General features: G+C 38.8%; 1 long non-coding RNA gene across 1 annotated transcript in view; it reads right to left on the minus strand.

The window, feature by feature from the left end:
* The window catches only part of LOC134481737 (uncharacterized), a 42,153-nt gene extending 16,414 nt beyond the window's left edge, over nucleotides 1-25,739 (minus strand). Inside the window, exon 1 of the long non-coding RNA XR_010057496.1 lies at nucleotides 25,505-25,739. This is a non-coding gene — a long non-coding RNA (uncharacterized LOC134481737). The remainder of the gene's footprint in view (nucleotides 1-25,504) is intronic.
* Between the last annotated feature and the right edge of the window lie 1,244 nt (nucleotides 25,740-26,983).

The raw sequence follows: 26,983 nt of genomic DNA on the forward strand, positions 1-26,983 counted from the left end.
GTGGAGATAAAGTTGGTGAATACTATCTAGGCAAAAAGAGAGCTCGGGAGCTTGGGGAATGCAAACAGATCTCATACTATCAGTATTTTGCTTCCTCCCAATCTACAGGTAAGCATTCCGTTCCTGTTGCATGCATCCTATAGCTTAGCTTGTCTCTGACCCTTTCATCCGCTCTTGGGACCAATTTCCCTCAACTGAGTTGCCCTGCCTAGCTTTGATATGAGGCTATGTGCCTGGCCTTACTGTTAATTTGTTATGCCATTCTTGGTTGATATCCCTGGAGGCCTGCTGTTTTCTGAGGGGAAACGGAGAAAGCCTGGTTCTGAGAGGAAAAGCAGAGAAAGAGGTGAAAGGAGGGGAGAGAGGGAAGTGTGTGGTCATGATGTAATATACCAGAGAAAATAAAAACCAAACTCTTGGTTTGAAACAGGAAAAGGATAGGACAGAATTGCTCACTCTCCAAGAGGGATGTACAGGCAATGAACAAATAAACAACGGAAAGACATCCTTAGAGAGTAATAAGTTCCAGGTAGAAGATCCTGTATCTGGGATAAATTGAACTGCATAAACCAGGAAAATAAGGAAATGTGTCTTTTCCCAATTCGTACATGAGTTTATCCCTGGAGGATATGAAGAGAGTGGCAATGAGAGGACACTTTGGCAAAGGCTCTTCTTGCCATGTTAAGGACAAATATCTTGGAGCAGGAATTTCTTGATGTCAGTGGGAAATATGTATGAATAGTATGGCTGCATTGTATTGAGTTAGGAGAAATACTTTGAATAGTAAGATTGGAGTAGCAGGCTAGCATGGCAATAAGAAATACAACGTTGTTGCAAGTGCACGAGCATACACACACATACAAACCCACGCACACACACGCACACTCACTCACACATGAATAAGTGAGGACATAAGACAGACTGTTGCAGGAGTGCAGATGAGTCAATGAGGTGTCTCAGATAAAAGTAGAGGCAGTTCTGGTGCCTAGACACTGTGACGTGTGACAATGTTTTGGTCATGCTGGGTCTTTCTAAATTTGCTCCCTTCTTCTGTCTTTGTCAATATTTTTTCCCTGATTCCAAAAACACTAAATGGGAGAGCATTAGTACTGAGGCTCATCAGAAAATTTTGTTTTGTTTCCTGTCCACTGCAAACGTGGGATTGCTGTAGCAGTGGACACAACGGGGACAAGCATGAGGCAGTGCACCTCATTGCTAAATGTGTGATGATATGAACACCTTGAGAAGTTGAGTATGATTCCTTTGGAGTAGTCCCCAGGAGGAGGGATTTGGAAGCACTGCTTAGAAAAGGCAAGACTTGCATCCAATTCTGTAAGTTAAGTAGGTGTTTGCTGGGCATCTAGAGATGGAAAGAGCTGCCTGGCACAAGTGAATCATGCAAAGACAAGGTGGCACCGAGTGTCCTGGCATTTCAGAGCAGCTGCCAATCATTCCGCTGTGTGTGGTTTGAGGTTGGGAGGGGTTGTTGAGTGGGAAGAGGAAAGTGGGAAGCCGGATGAAAAGAGAAGATGCAGAGGTAGCAAGGGCTGGGACAGAGTGTTCTAGTCTCTGATAAGCAGTTTCCATTTGTTTCAGACAAATGAGATTCTATAAAGGGCTGTATATATAATGAAGTTATGATGAGCTCTGATTTTTTTTTATTAACTTGAGTGTTTCTTATTTACATTTCAAGTGTTATTACCTTTCCCGGTTTCCAGGCAAACATCCCCCTAATCCCTCCCCCTCCCCTTCTTTATGGGTGTTCCCCTGCCCACCCTCCCCCCATTACTGCCCTCCCCCCAACAATCACGTTCACTGGGGGTTCAGTCTTAGCAGGACCAAGGGCTTCCCCTTCCACTGGTGATCTTACTAGAATATTCATTGCTACCTATGAGGTCAGAGTCCAGGGTCAGTCCATGTATAGTCTTTAGGTAGTGGCTTAGTCCCTGGAAGCTCTGGTTGATTGGCATTGTTGTTCATAAGGGGTATCGAGCTCCTTCAAGCTCTTCGAGTTCTTTCTCTGATTCCTTCAACGGGGGTCCCATTCTCAGTTCAGTGGTTTGCTGCTGGCATTCGCCCCTGTATTTGCTGTACTCTGGCTGTGTCTCTCAAGAGCGATATACATCCGGCACCTGTCGGCCTGCACTTCTTTGCTGCATTCATCTTGTCTAATTGGATGGCTGTATATGTATGGGCCAATTGTGGGGCAGGCTCTGAATGGGTGTTCCTTCAGTCTCTGTTTTAATCTTTGCCTCTCTCTTCCCTGCCAAGGGTATTCTTGTTTCCCTTTTAGAGAAGGAGTGAAGCATTCACATTTTGATCATCTGTCTTGAGTTTCATTTGTTCTAGGCATCTAGGGTAATTCAAGCATTTGGGCTAATAGCCACTTATCAGTGAGTGCATACCATGTATGTCTTTCTGTGTTTGGGTTAGCTCACTCAGGATGATATTTTCCAGTTCCAACCATTTGCCTACGAATTTCATAAAGTCGTTGTTTTTGATAGCTGAGTAATATTCCATTGTGATGTCACAATATAGTTGCTTAGGGAGCAGATTAGGAAGGAGTCAAGACTAGGATTTTCCTGGGAAATCTCTTTAAATTATTAATTTCATTAGTGTCAAGAGCAATCATCATTAAACTAGCTAATTATTCATTACAACAACTTACCGGATTCGCTTATTATTGTTTCCTTTTTTCACATTTATCCTGTTCCAATTAATATCAAATGAGCTTAATTTGTTCCCATGTATGATATAGCTGTGTAAAAAACATTCAGTTTCTACAGAATCTTTGGAGGTACAAAGGTTTTTGATATATTGAGAAGGATGGCTGGGGAGTCCTTTTAGCATTGCTTGACTTCATTGGCAACAACACACAGACCTTTATTCTCTTACGTTTCAATGAAGCATGCTCTAGGTAAGAAATTATCTATGCTCTTATCAACTGCAACCTTGGTAAGTTACTTGATTCTAATGCATTTAGAAAGTGCAGCCAATGAATACTACTGGAAGAGTTAAGGCACGAGTGATGTGAAGAACGTGTGGAGATATGAGTATTGTCTAATTATCCTATCATTAATAGAGAAAGAGAAAAGTTCCTGAAAATAGTCACAGCGAGTACTGTCTTCGAGTGCCTAGAATTTTCTAGTTGTTTGTAACCTTTATGAGTACTCAGTATATTTCATATTAAGTAAAACATGCCAAAGCGGCTATGGTCTCCCAGATTCTGTTTCTGCAACCACTGGTGACTATCACAAGGTAGGACTATATCAGCACTTAATTATAGAGAACAACTAATATTTGACCTATGGGGAATTATAATTGTTTTAGTCTTTACACATATACAATGCAATACAGTAGGGGTTTTAGCACCTAATTTAAGACGAGATCACTTCAGAGAAGTTCAGGAAGGATTGCAGGAGACATCGTCAGGCTTCAGAATGGCATAATCTAGAGGCACAAGGCTTTGGCCTAAACACCTCAAGCAATTATAGCTGGCAGATTGGCAAGGCATTGTCAGAATTGAACCAGTGCTGCTGTACAAAGGAGTAATTGAGTCTAGAAACCAGCTCTCAGGCGTGGTCAAGTGTATCTTCAAAACAGAATGGATTTGACTTGTCCAGAGTATGGTGAAGGTCATTTTGCCCAATTCATTATCTTTCAGTTTTTTTCTTATACAAACACTTTGGTATTAAGACCCAGGATGAATGCCACCACTTTCCGTACAATCTATCCTGTTCCTACAAGAAGGTAAAATGTATTTCTTTTAGATACTAAATATTAAATCAATGAAATAGTGTCATATCTAAAGGGCAGGCAAAATGCTGAGGTTCTTTATAGTTAGGCAATGTGTAATGTCTCAGCAAGCCTGGTGGCACATTCCTGGATTCTCAGCATTTGGGTGGAAGAGACAAGACGGTCTCTGAGTTCAAGGCCAGCCTGGTCTATATGGTGAGTGTCAGGCTAACTAGGATACATGGCTTCAGAAAATAAAATAAAATAAAAATTTTAAGAAGCAACAATGTATATAGCTTTGTATAAATGTGATAATCACTAATTTGTAATGTGATATTTCCTTTATTCTGTTTCCATTTCTGTTTGGTTTTAAAAACCCTTCCGTTTTCCCTCAGCACCATCACCAGAGAGTTATCGTATTCAGAGGCTCAAGTGAAGAAACTTATTTCCATTTGCATTCCCTGGTCAAATCTGCAGTGGGTGTCTGCTTGCTGTGATTAGTATGGGAAGGAAGCAGCTGCACAGAGGGAAAGGAAGCGCTGGCAATGAAGATTTTGTTTCTTACTTTTTTTTCCCTGTTGGGAGAATTTGCCCAAATAACAGGTGTCTATCATCATAAGTGTGGGCACATGTTATTTTTATCATGATGAGGGCCAGATCCAGCATGTAGGTACTCATCTGAACTTGCGGAAAAGTCAGCTATCCTCAGAATCCCAAGGAGCCAATGTCTTTTCTAAGAGTCTACATTTTCTCTTCCATTGCGCTCATATGTAAAAATCTCTCATGCTTCAAACGTTTTTTACCAGTCTTTGCCACAAATCTTGCCAGCGTAAACACAACGCTTGGTTGAACACAATGCGAAATTTCCATTCGAAATTAAAACAGTTGATTGCTGTTTAACGTCTATAATCAAAAGTAACAGAGGAAGTAGTTTTAGCCAAGGAATAACACAACCATGTCTGTATTCCTAAAAAACACCCCCATGGTGACTGAAAAACTCTCACAATTTCGATACATTCAGAGTGCTCTTGTGCTGATGGAAGCAGGCATGGGCCACAAGCTTTTCTTCTGGGTTTTGTTTGTTTTGGGCAGGATCTCCTTGTGTAGTCCTGGGTGTCCTAGAATTCACTATGGCAAGGGTGACTCAGCACACATAAAGATCTGTCTGCCTCTGCCTTCCAGGTGCTAAAATTCATGGTATATGTCACCACACTCAGCTATATCATGTTTTAATTATGCTAATTTTATTCGTGCCTTCAAACAAACGCAAACATATATGTATGTGTATGTATATGTATATGTATATGGGTTGGTGCATACATGCTGTAGCATACATGTGAATGCCAATGGGAAATATGAGAGAATCTGTTAGTTTCCTTCTTCTGTCATGTACATTTCAAGTATCAAAATCATGACATTAGGCTTGGCAACCAATGCCATCTCAACCTCCCCCTTTTTATTATTTTAATAAAAATTGACTAATTGTGTGGAATAGGAAAAAAATCTCAGCCAAAAATTGCAAGAAAGGAATGGAAGTGTGCCCTGTACAACAACACAGCTTTGTGCACTTAGAGTTAAGACGGCATAGCAAATTACTCCCGTTCCGACCATTTAGGTCATGAGAACCCGCTAGCCGGGGGTTCATAGCCTTTTAATTTAGCAGTGCAGCTCCTCTACGTAAAACAGCATGAGCCAGGCAAAGTATGACTATAAGAAAAATACAACGTGCTGACTGCCGGAGTTCCCTATGCATGGTGGTTTGCTGCACTGGAATGCGAAAAGAGGAAGAGAACAGGACCACCAGATGCCAGTGGGCAAGCAGACAGATGGGTTTCAAATGCAGTGCAAGGAGATCCCCAGTTACGGAGGGCAGAAAGGGCAAGTGCACACTGTGAGATTTCTGCTTGGTAATTCGGGATAAACTTTGTTTTCCTCTTGCCTTTAAATGATTTGCTGCCAGTAGCACATCCTTCTTCACAACCTTTATTCTTAGCTGTGCCGTGCGGCTCATGGCGAGTATTCAATAAATGCTTTACTTCACTTGAGAGCATTATCTAAAGATTAATTCTCTGGTTAATTATATGTCTTCTATTTTTAGCAGTTACTGCGAACAAGAGTAGCATCCTTGTATCATCTGGGGATGTTACAGAAAGATCACTTTACACACCAAATCAATCTCTTTGAATTTGGTTTTATTATATTAAAAATCAAAGGAAGTGTTTATTTTTAGTTGGATTAATTTAATAACAGAAGTCAATATACATTTATTCATTATTTACTATTTTAAAAATTTTTACTTTTTCCACAAATATATAATTTTTGCTGCTTAGAGGGATCATAGAATTAAACTTAAATCTTCTCCCTTTATGTTTTGTGAATTTTCTATCAAAATTGCCCAAATTACTTATTTAATTTTTCTTTTTCTAATTTTTTTTCTGTATGTCCGAACATCTTCCCTGAACTCTATGCTGCTGCTCTGCTTTTCCTCAAATACCTTGCTTTGATCTCTGTATTTCTGGAAAGGTCTGCCATAGTCTCATAGACTGTTCTGAATCCATGATACTCAGAAAGGGTACGGACCAGGAAATCTATATTCCATGCAGCAGCAACAATCATCTTTTAAAACAAAATAGGCAGCTTCAGTGTTGTGCTCAGCATCTTTCAGTAGCTTCTGCTTGAAGTCAGAGTCAGATCTGAGTTTCTCACTAGGACATGAAGGCATACATCATTCACTCCTCCCTGGTCCTCCCTCTTTACCTTTCTGCTGACTTCCTAAGGTACCACATGGAAATGTCAATAGTCTTCTACTCCCCAAATCCTCTGACTTTATCATCTACTGCAAACCTTTGAAATACTTATTGCTTATGGCTTAAGTGCTCCTCCTTTGCATCTTGGTATGGCTAGAACCCCAGAAAAATGTTCAGGTCTGGGCTCCCAGTTCGTCACTGGAAGGAGCCCTTGCTGGCTACCTGTTTGCAGTATCATCACATTGCTGTACTCTTCTGATCTGGTGTTGGTCTTTCCCCTTTGTTGTCTTGTCCCTTCAGTTGGAGCATAAATTCTATGGAAACATATACTTTGTTGGTTTCATTTACACAACATATTTAAAATATGAACGATGAAATAATCGAAAGCATGAATGGTTGAAGTGGGCAAACTTTGATACCCGAAGAGCAAGAAAATGCCTTTAAAAAAGAATGATTCAGGGTACTATGCTCTAAATGTAGTTTTCTGTCAGGCCAAAAGAAACCAGTCCTCAGTTTCAAAAAGAACGGATAACTTTACAGATTATCATTTCAAAAGGAGTTGTGAGGGTGCTTCTATTTTCTGAGATAATCATGGAACAGTTGAGAGGCTTGGCTCTGAGCGTCAGTATACACAACACTGCCTGCCCGTCTCATAAAAAACATAAGATGTACTAATCTCTAATTTGGTGCAGGATTTTAAAATATGCTAGCACATGAAAAGATACTATGAATTTGAAAAGGAGAGGGGAGAGGCATAGGGAGGGCTTGAAAAGGAAAAAAAGGCAAAGGAGAAAAGCTCTAATTGTATTATAGTTTCCAAAATAAAAGAAAGTAAAATAATTTAGTGAATGACTGGAGACTGTATAAATATATTCATATGATTTAATGTATTTTTTTTTAGGTCTGTTAGGTTAGTATCTACGAGGAAAAAATCTTAATTTAAATTATTAACTCTGAGAACTGGCAAGAAACATGTTGAAATTCAGCAGGAAAAGGGAAGAGCTATAGCTTTGGGAGAAATTGAATTGCGTAATTTTGTACATATTAACTTTCCAAGGCAATTCTAATATATTTTATGCCTGATTTATGTATTATGGTAGGCAGTCACATGCATAATGTGATTTCAATTTAAACATTTCTTGTAGAATGAGAAAATAAAAAGCTTCCTGACTACACATCCCCATCCCACTCTATCTTCAGAAGGCAGGCCGCGCACTCTGAAATTGCGGTATTGTGGACGTATTCCCGTGAATTTGCGTCTTCGCATTCTGGGAACTTTTGAAGTGGTGTCTTAGCTCTGGGATCCAGACATTTGTTTTGCGTGTGGACAATGAGAGCATGGTGGTCCAACCTTGAAAAGGTTGGAGTACGGGTTCCACAGTGCTCTCTCCTTGGGTATGGGGACAGTCAGAATGGAAAAGGTTGCTCTGAAGCCGCTAAAGCCTAATTTACTTTCTTTGCAATTAGGCCTGAGGCAGACCCTGTCATCACAGTCCTATTGGTAAGGAGCCCAGATCTGTAGGGCCTGATTAATGCTGAGTGCCTTATGGCTCTAACGTTTGATGATCCTTCTCATGTATCCCACTATCATGTTCCCTCTGGTCCCTGCCGTCCCACACGGGGGAGTCATTGTCACCTTATCTACTCGGATTCCCCATCCTTTGCCTCTGCACTGATCCATCTGCTCCTCTCCCACCTTGTAATTGGGTAGCCCTTTATCCAAGCCACCGGTTTCTACTCTTTCCTATATTTTTAAAATGAAAAGACCTGAATATATGATCCTGTCAGAATAAGCTGTGCTTATAATAAATTGAACTGCCAACCTGAATGAAACACACATCCATATAAAAATTGAAAGATCAGAGTCTGAAAGTGGGCAGTGATATATTCAGCCAGCCTTTGAGTGCTTGGAACAGGCATCAGGAACAAAGAGGGTAACAGAGAAAACAATAGGAGGAAGAATCCATGCCCAGGGAAGTTGAGATGTGGCTTTTAAGATTCATGATAAGAGCAGGGCAAGCAGGTGGCAGGTGAAGAAAAGGCAGGAGACCCTCTGCTCCTCTTCTTCTAACTCTCATTAAAATAAAAAGATTAAAGGCACAGAGATAAAAAAAATGACTTTAAAACAAGAGTGAAATTGAGATGCAAAAGTAAACTCTTCATTGGCCCCATTACTTCCCCCCCTTCTCCCAATTCCATGTCCTTTGATTTTATTTCTGACAAGTCAGTTTCCAGGGTTGATCATTGACTTTGAACTTCATAATGAAAAGAATTTCTGAACATTGTTTAGAGTGTGGGCAACTAGGCGTGTCTGTGCTGTAGATACACATGCTGATGCTCCATTGTTTCCTAGTATTTGCTCGTTTGGTTCTCTTTTCCTCTTTGAGTGCCTTCTTCCAGTCATTATCTATGGACACTTTAAGTGCATTTCACTGGTGTTTCCATGATTCCACCAAAGTGAGTGTGTCTCTTCTTGTTTTCACGCCACTGTAAAAACTACTCTTACTTCAAACTTCTGTATCAGCTCAAACTTACCTCCATTGAATGAAATCTCTGTCCACCAAAGGGACTAAGCTTCTGAAAGCCAGACTCTGCTTACTCTCCGTGTCTAATACAGTTATTTGCAGACACAGACATGTTTCAGTTTTTAAAACACAGACTGATGAGCCATGCGTATAACAGGAAAGCAAGTTTTTGTTTAAATAAGTTACTGTATGTTGAACCCTCTGGATTTTTTTTTTAAGATGTACTTGTGTATCTATCATCTAGTAATTGCTTCTAGAGAGATAAGTAGGTTTCTGAGAATTCTGTTATTTGTTTGTACAGAATCAGGAATTTTAGATTGTCATATCTCCCAAAATAGAAGACTGTGTGACTCATTTCTTGGATATTTGTCTACCAAGTATAAAACAGCCTTTTTATTAATGATAAAACAATGTAAACCTATCACTCATGATTGAGACTCAGAGTCGCCTAAAATCAGCCTCTGGGGAGATTCTGTCTAGTCATATATATACATATACATATATATGATGTTTAAAAGTTTTCATATTATAAATATGAGAATGTGGTTCACACTGGTTTAAAAATTTGTGGAATAATTTATAATTTGGTAACAAGAACAAGAGCTTGTAACATTGAATTAGAGCACATGGCACCACTGCCAATATTATACAAAACAATATGCAAATACCATACAAAGCAGGACTTTAGACGGCTGATAGGATTGTTCTTTTAGGAGACCCAGAGCCAATTTGTGCTGCCATCATCTTGTCAAGACAAGACTGCCCTCCTCCTCAGGGTGTGTTTTGTTTCCATAACCCCCTGTTTCCCAATGATTTTCAGGCTGGGAAACATCTGCAATCTGGGTAGGACTGGGCCTACGTGTGAGATTTGGGGACACACACACACACACACACACACACACCCCTTCATTTCACTCAACAGAGCAGTTACTACCATTTTGTTTGTTAGGCCACTACACATTTCCTTGGTACACAGAGAGATGGAAGAGAGAGGGAAAGACAGTACCCCACGATGTCAATAAAACTAGATGACAAATACATTCCACTGGAGACAGTGCTCCGGGACTGTCTGTGGGAAAATACTAGTCTTTACGTAATAACAGCAAAAAAAAAAGTCTCTTAACAAAATGCCTTGGTGCTTAAATTAGAAACTTAAAAAAAATTAACTCTGCTAGAACACAATGTATTGGGTTTGAAAGTGAACAAAATGAAAAGTATTTATTAAAGAAATAAATAGCCTAACAAAGAGGAGGAGAAAACAAAAATCTCAGACTTACTCAAGGATGCAAGTGTGTTCACTGCTTTAAGCCCTTCCATTGGGCAGTCTTGTTTTATATCTGGATGCCAACCTTCCTTCACTAGAAATAAAACCTTGTCACTGATATAATGGTGTGAGGCACCTTTGTATTCCCCAGGAGAGTAAAATGGCACAGGATCTTAAATTCTTATTCAGTGAAAATATTTTGAAAGATTTTTGTTATTTTAATCTAAATATTCTTTCAAAGCTTGTTGCATTGCAATCATTCGTTATTCTTATTTTCATATTTTTGCATAGCTAATGTTGTTACGGGAATCTATTCTGAATCTATTGCTGAATTTTTCTGGACGTGTATGGTTTATATGGGAGTTTTCAAACATTTGATGATCCAACACTGGATATTTACATTATATGTGACTATATAAAATCATAAAATGTGTGTGTGTGTGTGTGTGTGTGTGTGTGTGCCTGCACGCACGTGAGGGAGAGCATGTGTTACAGAATATGTGTAGAAGTCAGAGGACAACATGAAGGAGTCAGTTATTTCCTTCCATCATAACGGTTCTGGGGATTGGGTCAAAGTTTTCAGGATTGACAGCAATCACCTTTATTCCCTGATCCAACCTGCTAACTCCTGAAATCATAAAGGACTATTCTCATCCTGTTGCTAAGAAATGTAGAGCTCGTCTGCCATTTCTCGTTTGCCACCTCGCGCTCATGATCTCACCGAGGTCCTTTCCAGCAGTTCGGACACAGTCAAGTGATGGATTCCAAGTCACAACGATTAGACGTAGGTCTGCTGGCCCCGAATACAGGCTCATGAAAACTACATTGTTTTGCTTCTTGATTTATAAAGTGGTTATATTATATTCTCTGATAGAAGACCCTAAATATGAAACATTTCTCCGGAGGAATCTCAGGTTTTTAAAACTTTGCCAGTAAAATCTTAAGCTCTTTCCCTTCTGTTGCCAGTATTTGTTTTCTTGGCAGGAGCTCTGTTTTCATCAAAAATGTCTGGAATTTGATGCAACTTGAACTATGTAAAATATTATCAAAGTTGTACACTTTTCAGTTTGCCAGACCTCAAAACAAAGGCTCATGTTGGTTCAGAGTGAGTCGGACCGATAGGGCAAATGCCGAGAGAGCTCACACTAAAGCACTCCACAAGCCGTTAGTGAAGGGGAAGCTCACACTTTAGAGCCACAGTGGTTCACTACTTACCATGATATTCAAGAAGATTAAAACAGACCAATCATTGCCAGGGCCCCTGACAAATGTTAGAAAACTGCCAGGTTTTCCTCAGGCTTCGTATGTTCAGTATCAGGGATGAAATGATATTGTGAGCCAGTGGCAATCTGGTTTACAACCAGTTCCACCACGATGAAGCACCAAATTTCTCCTGTGGTGTGATTAGAGTGGCCTGTTTCCTAGATGTCTCCTTTGACTATTCTCGAATAGTGACCCAAGGACCTTGTAGTGGATCAGTTTTTCTTAGTTTGCTTGGGTTAGTGGGATTATATAAACCATGTGCTATACCCAGAGTCTAGGAATTCTGGGAGGCTTGACTGCACTTGAGAAGCAGTATAATCCGTACCTTTTATGAAGGTAAGGAAAACCAGAAAATATGTTACGGAGGCAGATGTCACAGAAGTGTGATCCCGCTTGGGTAGAACCAAATGTCTAGAAATAGAAGGTAAGGCTAATGATTACATCCGTTTTTCTCAAGACTTAGAAGAGAGACAAAGGCAACTGGTAAGGAACAACTGTCTCCTCTATAAAAAGTAGTATTTCTACAGTTGATTCAAACGTCTTAGGCTAGTGAATATTTCTGAGATGTTTAAAACAACTGTTCCATCCAAAGTGCACCATTCTGTTTTGAGGTGCAGTATAGGTAATTCCGTCTTATGCAAGGTTGGAAATACAGATGCTTAGATTATTTTGGTCTCCCTGTTCAGCCACATCTTCTAGTAGCTGATCATGATAACACTGAGCTGGGGTAAAACTGTCCACTTTGGTCATTTTCTTGATTGATGTAAGTTACATCAATCTAGCAGTGGTTGATATCAGCGGTTATGCTGGCTGGAAATAATGGATCAACTGTGTCACGATTCATGTATCTCATAGCAAAGAAAAGAATTTAAAAGATAAGAAGAATGGCTAAAATTCTCATTTATGTAAGGTGAAAAAGAATTAAGGATGAAAAAATTTCAATCACAAATTAAAACTTCCGTCATAAATTGGTTGATTTAAATCATCTTCTCTGAATTTTTTGGCATTATCATAATACTATTTTTATAGCATTAAATCGTTGAGATTCTTGAATTATGTTAAGAAATATAACAATTCTGCTGTCTTTAATTTTGGGTAGGATGTTTATAATTAACATGTTATGAAAGTGAACTTTTTGAGTTTGGGAACAAGAAACCATTGCCTTACAACACAGAATTTTAAAATTAACCTAGGGTCAGTGTCAAGAGTTATAACTAAAAGTTTGTGTTCACATGCTCATTATTTTCCTATAGGAGATAGTAAAACTGTTATCACACACACACACGTGCACACACACACACACACACACACACACACACACACACACACACACTGAGAGATGACAAAATTTTGTTTCAGGGTTTCCAGTTTGATTCATTATGCTCAGAATGTTTATTGAATTAAAAATAACACTTAATAGTCCAATGATTAGTCTGGTTGATTTATTGTTTTAATTAGTTTAAATTAAACCCTATTTGTTGTATGAATGTGTTTGTAGAAGTACATTGAGGTTGTAGCCTTGAACAAAGGAATCATTGTTATGAAATTCTTTCTGCCCTAAAAAAATCTCCAGGTATCTTAGTAATATGAAAATAGTCATGTGTCCAAGTGCACATGTGCACACACTTAGCCAAATTCCTATTGCATTGAGGTATTATAAAATTTTTACCTTTTATAATTAAATACAGGCTGAAAAATTATTTATATGATATAAAATACATGTTCTTCAGAAATACTACTTTTAACATTAAATATTATTTCTACACACATAAATAGAAATTTCCTTTTTCATACAATACATTTTAATTATATGATCTCCCTTTCTCCAAATACTCCAAATTATTTCCATCTCCCTACCCACCCAGCTACATTTTCTTTCTGCTTGTGTCTCACAAACAAACAAACAAACAAACAAAATTCTAAACAAAAAACCTAGAATCAAAACAACCTAGAAATGAAAATAAGAAATCCCACCCCCAAACAAAAAAATCTCAACATATCTCAGAGTTTGCTTTGTGTTGGCCAACAACTCTTAGGAATGGGGCCTGGTCTGAAGTGTGGTTGATAGATCCAGTGACCCTCCATTAGAGCAAAGTGAGTATCACTTGTAAATTAAGATCACTGGGAGTTATTTTATTGCTATATTTCTTTGGCAGAGTATGATTTGTTGGTTTTCCCATATAATCTATCTAGTCTTATGTTCTTGACCACATTAGCAGTATCGGATATTGGGTGTTTTCATATGGAATGGATCTCAAATACAGTAAAAAAGTACAACTCCACCCCCCCCAAATTGTACTACTTCTGCACAAATATATCTTGCAGGCAGATCTCTGTTGTAGGTCACAGGGTCTGTAGCTAGATGATATTGATGATTACTTTTCTCCTCTAATAACATGTAAAATATCTTCTAATACAATCAACCATAGTTAGTAGGGATGAATCATCTAGTTTGTCACTGGCTTGGTTTTCTCCAGGTTTGATAGCATGAATATGTCGTGTCTTCAGCAGTAGAACCTTATTACCAAGTTGTGGAAAGTAACCAATGTCTTGGGAAATAGCCTACAGTGTTTAGGAGGTTCTATAGGACTATTTACCCTCATGACACAACAAGTTGTAATCCATTCCTGACACTTGAGCTTTTACTTGGTCACATAAGATGTCTAATTGGGGGGGAAGGGCCCAGGAGCGGCAGGACCACTGCGTCTGAGACACCGCCAGAACCTGAAGGAAACAGACCGGATAAACAGTTCTCTGCACCCAAATCCCATGGGAGGGAGAGCTAAACCTTCAGAGAGGCAGCCACGCCTGGGAAACCAGAAGAGACTGCACTCTGTACACACATCTCGGACGCCAGAGGAAAAAAAACTAAATGCCATCTGGAACCCTGATGCACTGAAGATCCCGGAAACAGTGGCACAGATCTTCCTGGTTGCTGCTGCCGGAGAGAGCTCCTGGGCAGCACCCTGCGAGCGAACTTGAGCCTCGGGACCACAGGTAAGACCAACTTTTCTGCTGCAAGTGACCTGCCTGGTGAATTCAAGACACAGGTCCACAGGAACAGCTGAAGACCTGTAGATAGGAAAAACTACACGCCAGAAAGCAGAACACTCTGTCCCCATAACTGGCTGAAAGAAAATAGGAAAACAGGTCTACAGCACTCCTGACACACAGGCTTATAGGGCAGTCTAGCCACAGTTAGAAATAGCAGAACAAAGTAACACTAGAGATAATCTGATGGCGAGAGGCAAGCGCAGGAACCCAAGCAACAGAAACCAAGACTACATGGCACCATCGGAGCCCAATTCTCCCATCAAAACAAACATGGAATATCCAAACACACCAGAAAAGCAAGATCTAGTTTCAAAATCATATTTGATCATGATGCTGGAGGACTTCAAGAAAGACGTGAAGAACTCCCTTAGAGAACAAGTAGAAGCCTACAGAGAGGAATTGCAAAAATGCCTGAAAGAATTCCAGGAACACATAAATAAAGAAGTAGAAGCCCATAGAGAGGAGACACAAAAATCCCTAAAAAAATTCCAGGAAAACACAATCAAACAGTTGAAGAATTAAAAATGGAAATAGAAGCAATCAAGAAAGAACACATGGAAACAACCCTGGATATAGAAAACCAAAAGAAGAGACAAGAAGCTGTAGATACAAGCTTCACCAACAGAATACAAGAGATGGAAGAGAGAATCTCAGGAGCAGGAGATTCCATAGAAATCATTGACTCAACTGTCAAAGATAATGTAAAGCAGAAAAAGATACTGGTCCAAAACATACAGGAAATCCAGGACTCAATGAGAAGATCAAACCTAAGGATAATAGGTATAGAAGAGAGTGAAGACTCCCAGCTCAAAGGACCAGTAAATATCTTCAACAAAATCATAGAAGAAAACTTCCCTAACCTAAAAAAAGAGATACCCATAGGCATACAAGAAGCCTACAGAACTCTAAATAGATTGGACCAGAAAAGAAACACCTCCCGTCACATAATAGTCAAAACAACAAACGCACAAAATAAAGAGAGAATATTAAAAGCAGTAAGGGAAAAAGGTCAAGTAACATATAAAGGCAGACCTATCAGAATCACACCAGACTTCTCGCCAGAAACTATGAAGGCCAGAAGATCCTGGACTGATGTCATACAGACCCTAAGAGAACACAAATGCCAGCCCAGGTTACTGTATCCTGCAAAACTCTCAATTAACATAGATGGAGAAACCAAGATATTCCATGACAAAACCAAATTTACACAATATCTTTCTACAAATCCAGCACTAAAAAGGATAATAAATGGTAAAGCCCAACATAAGGAGGCAAGCTATACCCTAGAAGAAGCAAGAAACTAATCGTCTTGGCAACAAAACGAAGAGTAGAAAAGCACACAAACATAACCTCACATCCAAATATGAATATAACAGGAAGCAATAATCACTATTCCTTAATATCTCTCAACATCAATGGCCTCAACTCCCCAATAAAAAGACATAGATTAACAAACTGGATACGCAACGAGGACCCTGCAATCTGCTGCCTACAGGAAACACACCTCAGAGACAAAGACAGAAACTACCTCAGAGTGAAAGGCTGGAAAACAACTTTCCAAGCAAATGGTCGGAAGAAGCAAGCTGGAGTAGCCAGATAAAATCAAATTTCAACTAAAAGTCATCAAAAACAAAAAGGAAGGACACTTCATATTCATCAAAGGAAAAATCCACCAAGATGAACTCTCAATCCTAAATATCTATGCCCCAAATACACGGGCACCTACATACGTAAAAGAAACCTTACTAAAGCTCAAAACACACATTGCACCTCACACAATAATAGTAGGAGATTTCAACACCCCACTCTCATCAATGGACAGATCATGGAAACAGAAATTAAACAGAGACGTAGACAGACTAAGAGAAGTCATGAGCCTAATGGACTTAACAAATATTTATAGAACATTCTATCCTAAAGCAAAAGGATATACCTTCTTCTCAGCTCCTCGTGGTACTTTCTCCAAAATTGACCATATAATTGGTCAAAAAACGGGCCTCAACAGGTACAGAAAGATAGAAATAATCCCATGCCTGCTATCGGACCACCACGGCCTAAAACTGGTCTTCAATAACAATAAGGGAACAATGCCAACATATACGTGGAAACTGAACAATGCTCTACTCAATGATAACCTGGTCAAGGAAGAAATAAAGAAAGAAATTAAAGAATTTTTAGAACTTAATGAAAATGAAGGTACAACATACCCAAACTTATGGGACACAAGGAAAGCTGTGCTAAGAGGAAAACTCATAGCGCTGAGTGCCTGCAGAAAGAAACAGGAAAGAGCATATGTCAGCAGCTTGACAGCACACCTAAAAGCTCTAGAACAAAAAGAAGAAAATACACCGAGGAGGAGTAGAAGGCAGGAAATAATCAAACTCAGAGCTGAAATCAACCAAGTAGAAACAAAAAGGACCATAGAAAGAATCAACAGAACCAAAAGTTGGTTCTTTGAGAAAATCAACAAGATAGATAAACCCTTAGGAGACTAACGAGAGGACACAGAGAGTGTGTCCAAATTAACAAAATCAGAAATGAAAAAGGAGACATAACTACAGATTCAGAGGAAATTCAAAAAACATCATATCTTACTATAAAAACCTATATTCAACAAAACTTGAAAATCTACAGGAAATGGACAATTTCCTAGACAGATACCAGGTACCGAAGTTAAATCAGGAACAGATAAACCAGTTAAACTACCCCATAACTCCTAAGGAAATAGAAGCAGTCATTAATGGTCTCCCAACCAAAAAGAGCCCAGGTCCAGACGGGTTTAATGCAGAATTCTATCAGACCTTCATAGAAGACCTCATACCAATATTATCCAAACTATTCCACAAAAATGAAACAGATGGATCACTACCGAATTCCATCTATGAAGCCACAATTACTCTTATACCTAAACCACACAAAGACCCAACAAAGAAAGAGAATTTCAGACCAATTTCCCTTATGAATATCGACGCAAAAATATTCAATAAAATTCTGGCAAAACGAATCCAAGAGCACATCAAAACAATCATCCACCATGATCAAGTAGGCTTCATCCCAGGCATGCAGGGATGGTTCAATATACGGAAAACCATCAACGTGATCCATTATATAAACTAACTGAAAGAACAGAACCACATGATCATTTCATTAGATGCTGAGAAAGCATTTGACAAAATTCAACACCCTTTCATGATAAAAGTCCTGGAAAGAATAGGAATTCAAGGCCCATACCTAAACATAGTAAAAGCCATACACAGCAAACCAGTTGCTAACATTAAACTAAATGGAGAGAAACTTGAAGCAATCCCACTAAAATCAGGGACTAGACAAGGCTGCCCACTCTCTCCCTACTTATTCAATATAGTTCTTGATGTTCTAGCCAGAGCAATCAGACAACAAAAGGAGGTCAAGGGAATACAGATCAGAATAGAAGAAGTCAAAATATCATTATTTGCAGATGATATGATAGTATATTTAAGTGAGTTCCACCAGAGAACTACTAAAGCTGATAAACAACTTCAGCAAAGTGGCTGGGTATAAAATTAACTCAAGTAAATCAGTAGCCTTCCTCTACACAAAAGAGAATCATGCCGAGAAAGAAATTAGGGAAACGACACCCTTCATAATAGACCCAAATAATGTAAAGTACCTCGGTGTGACTTTAACCAAGCAAGTAAAAGCTTTGTACAATAAGAACTTCAAGACACTGAAGAAAAAAATTGAAGAAGACCTCAGAAGATGGAAGGATCTTCCATGCTCATGGATTGGCAGAATTAATATAGTAAAAATGGCCATTTTAACAAAAGTGATCTACCTATTCAATGCAATCCCCATCAAAATACCAATCCAATTCTTCAAAGAGTTAGACAGAACAATTTGCAAATTCATCTGGAATAACAAAAAACCCAGGATAGCTAAAACTATCCTCAACAATAAAAGGACTTCAGGGGGAATCACTATCCCTGAACTCAAGCAGTATTACAGAGCAATAGTGATAAAAACCGCATGGTATTGGTACAGAGACAGACAGATAGACCAATGGAATAGAATTGAAGACCCAGAAATGAACCCACACACCTATGGTCACTTGATTTTTGACAAAGGAGCCAAAACCATCAAATGGAAAAAAGATAGCATTTTCAGCAAATGGTGCTGGTTCAACTGGAGGTCAACGTGTAGAAGAATGCAGATCGATCCCTGCTTATCACCCTGTACAAAGCTTAAGTCCAAGTGGATCAAGGACCTCCACATCAAACCAGACACACTCAAACTAATAGAAGAAAAACTAGGGAAGCATCTGGAACACATGGGCACTGGAAAAAATTTCCTGAACAAAACACCAATTGCTTATGCTCTAAGATCAAGAATCAACAAATGGGATCTCATAAAACTGCAAAGCTTCTGTAAGGCAAAGGACACTGTGGTTAGGACAAAACGGCAACCAACAGATTGGGAAAAGATCTTTACCAATCCTACAACAGATAGAGGGCTTATATCCAAAATATACAAAGAACTCAAGAAGTTAGACCACAGGGAGACAAATAACCCTATTAAAAATGGGGTTCAGAGCTAAACAAAGAATTCACAGCTGAGGAATGCCAAATGGCTGAGAAACACCTAAAGAAATGTTCAACATCTTTAGTCATAAGGGACATGCAAATCAAAACAACCCTGAGATTTCACCTCACACCAGTGAGAATGGCTAAGATCAAAAACTCAGGTGACAGCAGATGCTGGCCAGGATGCGGAGAAAGAGGAACACTCCTCCATTGTTGGTGGGATTGCAGTCTGGTACAACCATTCTGGAAATCAGTCTGGAGGTTTCTTAGAAAATTGGACATTGAACTGCCTGAGGATCCAGCTATACCTCTCTTGGGCATATACCCAAAAGATGCCCCGACATATAACAAAGACACGTGCTCCACTATGATCACCGGAGCCTTATTTATAATAGCCAGAAGCTGGAAAGAACCCAGATGCCCTTCAACAGAGGAATGGATATAGAAAATGTGGTACATCTACACAATGGAATATTACTCAGCTATCAAAAACAACGACTTTATGAAATTCGTAGGCAAATGTTTGGACCTGGAAAATATCATCCTGAGTGAGCTAACCCAATCACAGAAAGACATATATGGTATGCACTCATTGATAAATGGCTATTAGCCCAAATGCTTGAATTACCCTAGATGCCTAGAACAAATGAAACTCAAGACGGATGATCAAAATGTGAATGCTTCACTCCTTTAAAAGGGGAACAAGAATACCCTTGGCAGGGAAGAGAGAGGCAAAGATTAAAACAGAGACTGAAGGAACACCCATTCAGAGCTTGCCCCACATGTGGCCCATACATATACAGCCACCCAATTAGACAAGATGGATGAAGCAAAGAAGTGCAGACCGACAGGAGCCGGATGTAGATCGCTCCTGAGAGACACAGCCAGAATACAGCAAACACAGAGGCGAATGCCAGCAGCAAACCACTGAACTGAGAATAGGACCCCCGTTGAAGGAATCAGAGAAAGAACTGGAAGAGCTTGAGGGGTCTCGAGACCTCATATGTACAACAATGCCAAGCAACCAGAGCTTCCAGGGACTAAGCCACTTCCTAAAGACTATACATGGACTGACCCTGGACTCTGACCCCATAGGTAGCAATGAATATCCTAGTAAGAGCACCAGTGGTAGGGGAAGCCCTGGGTCCTGCCAAGACTGAACCCCCAGTGAACTAGACTGTTGGGGGGAGGGCGGCAATGGGGGGAGGGTTGGGAGGGGAACCCCCATAATGAAGGGGAGGTGGGAGGGGGATGTTTGCCCGGAAACCGGGAAAGGGAATAACACTCGAAATGTATATAAGAAATACTCAAGTTAATAATAAAAAAAAGATGTCTAATTGGGGCATCATCTCCATATTCTGTGGTGACTCTATTTAAATTCCTTTCATATATATACATATATATATGTATATATATATATATTTTTTTTTGGAAAACAAGTATATGGCATTATGTTTCTGTTTGGCTTTTCAAAATGCCTTTTGTGTTTTTCTCTCTCCTCATGCTCCCTCTTTTACCTTTGCCTACTTTCCATATCAAGATGTAATCCCATCATGGTCCCTTCTTTACCTCTTTGTAGCATTCTATTCTATTTATTCTTCCTTAAGAGATTCCCTCCTTCCTTCTGGTCCCTTACTAGCATCCTATATTCTATGTTTATGTGTATTAAAATTCTTGGACCTAAAGTTAAAAACTAACAGGAACACAACAGAGAAAGCATACAATATTTGTCTTTTTGGGTGTGGGGTACTTTATGGATGGACACTTACATCTGTAGTAAGATGTAGAATCCTTTGGGTATATTCCTGAGACTCACGTACCTGGATCCTGCATGAGATTGATTCTCTATCTCTTTAGGGAGTTACATGCCGATTCCTATAGTGGTTGTGCCAGCTGGTACTCCCACAAACAGTAAATAAATGTTCCCCTCCTGCATCTTCATCATTTGTTATGATTTGTTTTATTTATCCTGGCCATTCTGACTGGGGTAAGGTTAAATCTCAAAGTAGTTTTAATATTTTTCATTTTTTTAAAAATTTATTTGTTCTCATGGCTAAGGATGGTGGATATTTTAAAATATAATTTGTAGCATTTCCTGTCTCATTTTTGAGGACTTCCAATTTGCTTCTATATTCCACTTTTAAATTTTTTCCTTGATGTTCATTTTTAATTCTCTATATATTTTAGATGTGAATCTTCTATTGGATGTGTCATTGGTAAATGTTTTTCTATTGTATAAGCTGATGCTTTGATTAAATGATGTTATAGTGTAAGGTATAGAAGTGATTTCGCTTCGAGAAGTTGCTCTCATTAATCGCTATTCTTAGACCTGTGCTATCAGGACTCTGCTTTTGGAAGTTGTTTCTCTCCCAGTGACTTCAAGTCTATTTCCCACTTTTTTTTCTTCAGATGCAGGACATCTGCTCCCATGTTGAGTCCCTTGATCCATTTGGACTTGGGTTTTATGCAGAGTGATAGATAAGAATCTCTTTTCATTCTTCTATTTTTCAGCTATTGAATCGGATCAGCACCATTTTTAAAAAATTCTGTCTTTTCTCCAGTTTGTACTTTTAAAACTCTATTTTTTAAAAAAATAAAATAAAATAAAACTGGTTTCTGTATGTATTTTAAACAGGAACTCTCATGAACAAAGAGACTATTTCAATGAGAAATACTTTAGTAGCTTGACATTATAATCACCAATAGACCTGCTGAATTCGAGTATACTCCTTTAACACATATAACTTTTGGACTTATTAATAACCATATGGCTTTTATAAGGACTAAATAGTGATCATTTTATTCTTCTTTCAGCTGATGCTCTCAATTCAGGCAGAAGATTGGGTATTATTTCAGTTCTGTTTTTATCCAAGCATATTAATGTGCATTGCATGGAATAGAGACTGCTTTACAGAGAATGAGAAGCTTATCTAGTTTGATGGTCTGATGAAGCTTATACAGTTTATTATTTTATCTCTTGTAAAGTCTTTATTATGCTAATGTGAACTATGGATCAAAGAGATTCTCTCTGTCTTAATAAGTTTCATTTTTCCTCTGCTACTACACAGTAGTCCTAGATTCTTGTACCCTGAACACACATCTTAGTACATATCCAATGAAATTAGGAGGTAGTAAAGTGGTGATCATTCTCTTACTAGTGAGTGTGGTAACTGACCTTGGCTTTCAATTTGACAGCATCTAGAAACAACTAAAGGGAGGCCTCAGAATAGCTTTCAGGGACATTTTTGATCAGATTATCTAACTCACTCTTAATGGAAGACTCACTGTAAATGTAAGGGGCACCTTCATGTACCTAGATACAAGAAAGGTGAAGGAAAGATTGCTTTTGTCTGTTGGCCTGAGCTTACCTACAATGTTGCAATTGTCAATGCCACTGCGCTCATTCACTAAAATCAGAATCTAGTTTCTTCTGGCTTCCAACATGGGCTAAAGTCCAGCTTCTCTCTGGAAAGCATCCAGACCTTCAGTATAATACGCAGGCTCCTATACTGAGTGAAAACCAAGCTGTCATCTATTCCACCAGGAGACATTCAAAGTTAGAGCATCCAGACCATCTTGTATAAGGCAATTAAATAAATTCAAGTCTATTTTACATTAATTCTCTTGGTTTTATTCATCTAGAAAACCCTGACTAATACAAGTTAAAATGGTACATATTTAATTAAAGCTTGTATCATATGCCTATACATCATGTTAAATAATATGGCTTTATTTTTCTATTGCTTTCTTGACACCATATAAAGTAAAGTCATTTAAAATATCAAAAATTTAAACAATATAATAGGTAGTTAAAATTCAGATTTTACAATGTTCTAGAGATGTTCCCACTTGATAATTTTCTTTCTCCCTTGCTCTCCCTACAGAAGATACAATCACCCCACTCCCCTCTATATCCCCTTTCTCACTTAGTTTCCTACCTCTATCCACCTTGGACATCTATTTTATGATATTGGTTTTTATGATATTTGCTTTTATAAGAAACATGTAGGCACCCTCCCTTGGATCATATTTGTTCTTTGGCTTTTCTGAGTCAGTTGATTGATCGTACCATGGTTTTCTTGTACTTGTACTTTGGGGTCTGAGTTACCTCACTTAGGAGGATAATTTCTACATCCACCCATTTACCTATAAAACTCATGATGCTCTTGTTTTTTGGAGCTGAGAGGTATTCCAGTGTGTAAGTAAACCATATTTTCTTTATCCATTCCTCTTTTGAGGAACATCTGGGTTGTTTCCAGTTTCTAGCTATTATGAATCAAGCTGCTATGGACATGTGTGAGCGAGTGCCTAAAAGTAGTAAAGCTGTGTCATGAGGTAGAATGGTTCTCAGTTTCCTGAGAAAGAGCCAAATTGATTTTTCAGCTGGGTGTACATGTTTTCACTCCCAGAAGCAAAAGGAGGAGGTTTCCCATTTCTCCATACCCTTGCCAACTTGTGCTGTCTCTTGAGTTTGTGATCTTGGCTATTTTCTGATGGGTCTGGGTTAGAATGTCAGAGTCATTTTAATTTGCATTTTTTCTGGTGATTAAGAACTTTGGACATTTCTTTGAGCATTTCTCAGCCATAAGAGATTCCTCTGTTGAGAATTCTCTAGCTCTGTACTCCATTTTAAAAATTGTGTCACTTGGGTTGTTAGTGTGTGACTTCATGATTTGTTTACATATTTTGGATATTAGCTCTCTCTCAGTTATAGGGTGGTAAAGATCTTTTTCCAATCTCTAGGTTGTCATTTTGTCCAATTAATGATTTGCTTTACCTTACAAAAGGTTTTCAGTTTCATGAGGTCACATTTATTAATAATTGTTGATCTTAGTGTCCTAGCTGTGGGAAGTTGTCTCCTGTACCCAGGAGTTTAAGGTTATCCCCACTATCTGTTCTATCAGATTTAGTGTCTGTGGTTCTGCACTGAGGTCTTTGATCCACCTACACTTGAGCTTTGTGCAGTATGATAAATATGGACTTACTTGCATTCTTCTTCATGCAGACATTCATTTAGACAAACAGCATTTGTTGAACATATTCTCCATTTTGCATTGAATGATTTGGCTTCTTTTCCAAAAATCAAATGTCCATAAATCTGCAGGTATATTTCTCGGTCTTGATTCAATTCCATTGATCAACCTGCCTGTTTCTATAACAATACCATTGAGTTTTTATTACTATTGCTCTGTGGTACAGCTTGTAGTCAGGGATGGTGATACATTCAGAAGTTCTTTTATTGTACAAGATTGTTTTAGCTATCTTGAGTTTTTTGCTTTTCCATATGAAATTGATTTTTTTCTTTGAAGCTCTGTAAAGAATTGTGTTGAAATTTTGATGTGGATTACATTAAATCTGTAAATGGCTTTTGGTAAAATAGCCATTTTTACTATGTTAATCCCACTGATCCATGAGCAGGGGATCTCTATCCAACTTCTGATATCTTCTTCAATTTCTTTCTTTAGAGACTCCAGGTTTCTGTCATTTGAGTCTTTCATTTGCTTGATAGGGTTACAATATATTATTATAAAAATTTTGTCCCAATACAGAATTTCTGCCCCACCTCTGGTCATTTAATTCTTAGATAAAAGACACACACAACTTACATTGTTTACTATAAGCTTAGACAGCACAAGAACTGGCAGATATATACCCTCTAAGCTCTTAGAGTCTACTTTCTATTGATAACCCTGAGTTATCACTTGTTATGTTACATCTGGTCTGCTCTTTAATTCCAATTGGCCATCTCTCAAAACCATTTTTTCTTTATTTAACTTTAAAAAAATAACTTGGGGCAGGGTCACACAGTGCCAATTGGGGTTTAAGTGCAGATATTCTCATCCCTGGTTCAACCAGGTTTTGGGGGCTGCACTTAGCATTATAATAAACCGTGAAAGACCAAACCTTAGACAGATATTTTATATTATTTGTGGCTTTTGGAAAGGGTATTGTTTACTAACTTCTTTCTTGACCCATTTGTCTTTTCTATAAAGGAGGGCTACTGATTTGCTGGAGTTAATTTTGTGTCCATTCACTTTGCTGTCAGTGTTCATCAGCTGTAGGATTTCTTTGGTAGAATTTTTGGGTCACTTATATATACTATCATATCATTTGTGAATAGTGATACTTTGGTGTGCCAGAAACCTAGGACAGGGGAGGTTCCAGGAATTCTATGGGGGATGACTCTAGCTAAAACTCCTAGAATGGAGGATATGGTACTTGAAGTGGCCACTGTCACTGAACTGGCAGTGAAGGGATGAGAATAGCAACCCACCGATTAAACTTTCAACAGAAAATGTATCCTGTCTACAAGATTTGCAGGAACACAGGAGAAGGGACTTTCCTTGAACCTCTTACCTGCATGTAGATCCTGTTCTTCTAACTGGTGAAGTGGAAATTTCTTTGGAAACTCAGTTATATCATGTGATGTTTGCTGGGAAGCTCTCTTGTGAGATTTATTGCTGAAACAGGCATGTGAGAGGATGTTTTGCTGACCCAGTTACTTGAGAGGATGCTTGATGTTTTGAAAGAATAAAATAGAAGCCCACCAAGAGTGAGACAACATGTTTGCATTGCTATGCCTTGCACTGCTTTGCTGGTATTTGCTGATCTATGCTCTTTGTGACTTCATAAAGAGAAACATGCCAAAGAACTCATGGTAGTCCAGCTCCTTCCTTCATCATCCTCTGATTGTGAGGATTCGGCAGTCTTGATATTTTGACAAGATTGAGCAACTACTACCAATACATTTTTGGCATTTACTATTAGGTTGTACTATTGATATCCTAACAAGGAAGATTAGAATCACCCCCAAAGAATTACTTCTAAATAGGTCCACTAACCCCTTTTCCTAGTGACCTTCTTTATCTGCAAACTCTGGTAGATGGGCCAGCAGGGAGGTTGAAGTGTTTCAGAACCCTAATTAAAGTAGGTTTTGAAAAAATATCTAAGTCTACAAATGGCAATGTGTCTGGCCTCTGTGGAAGAGGCTGAGCCTAATCTTTCAGTGAGTTTTAGTCAGATTATCTATTACTGCACAAAACATCATGACCAAGAAGCAAGTTCTGGAGAAAAGGGTTTATTCAGCTTACACCTCCACATTAATGTTCATCACTACAGGAAGTCAGAACTGGAACTCACACTGGGCAGGAGTGGACGCGGCAGACATGGAAGGGTGCTGCTTATTGGCTTGCTTCCCCTAGCTTGCTCAGCTTGCTTTCTTGTAGAATCCAAGAGTACCAGTACCAGAGATGGCACAACTCACAATGGGCCTTAAAGTGCCTTACAGCTGGATCTCATGGAGGCATTTCTTCAAGGGAGGCTCCTTTTCTGTGATCACTCTAGCTTGTGTCAAGTTGACACACAAAACCAGCCAGTGCAGTTGATATGCAAGGGTGAAATGATACCCAAGTTGGGGCTCCCTTTTCTCTGGGGAGACAGGAATGGGGGAAGGAGATATAGGACAGAGGGGAATGGGACTAAAGGGAGGCAGCTATTGGGATACAAAATGAATTAACAAATAAATTAATGAGAAATATTTAGGTCTCAACAGGATAAAAATCAGAGTTGGCTGAATAACATTTCTGACTTAGTCTTCTGAAAGTAATATATTTCTTTTCATTCCAGTTGCTGGTAGAATCAAAGTCCTTGTTTTTATAAGACTGAGATTTTTGTTTGTTAATCTGAAGACTGCTTATGGTTGTGAGTGTCTTTTTCTACTCAGGAATTGTAGCATACTTCCTGTATCTTAAAACCAGTTAATATCACTTTAAGGATTTCCTACCCTTTTTCATATCACCAAAACAAGGAGGGGTCTCTGCTTTTAAGAATTTATGT

Source organism: Rattus norvegicus, chromosome 14 (assembly GCF_036323735.1).
Source record: "Rattus norvegicus strain BN/NHsdMcwi chromosome 14, GRCr8, whole genome shotgun sequence".
Lineage (NCBI taxonomy): Eukaryota > Metazoa > Chordata > Mammalia > Rodentia > Muridae > Rattus > Rattus norvegicus.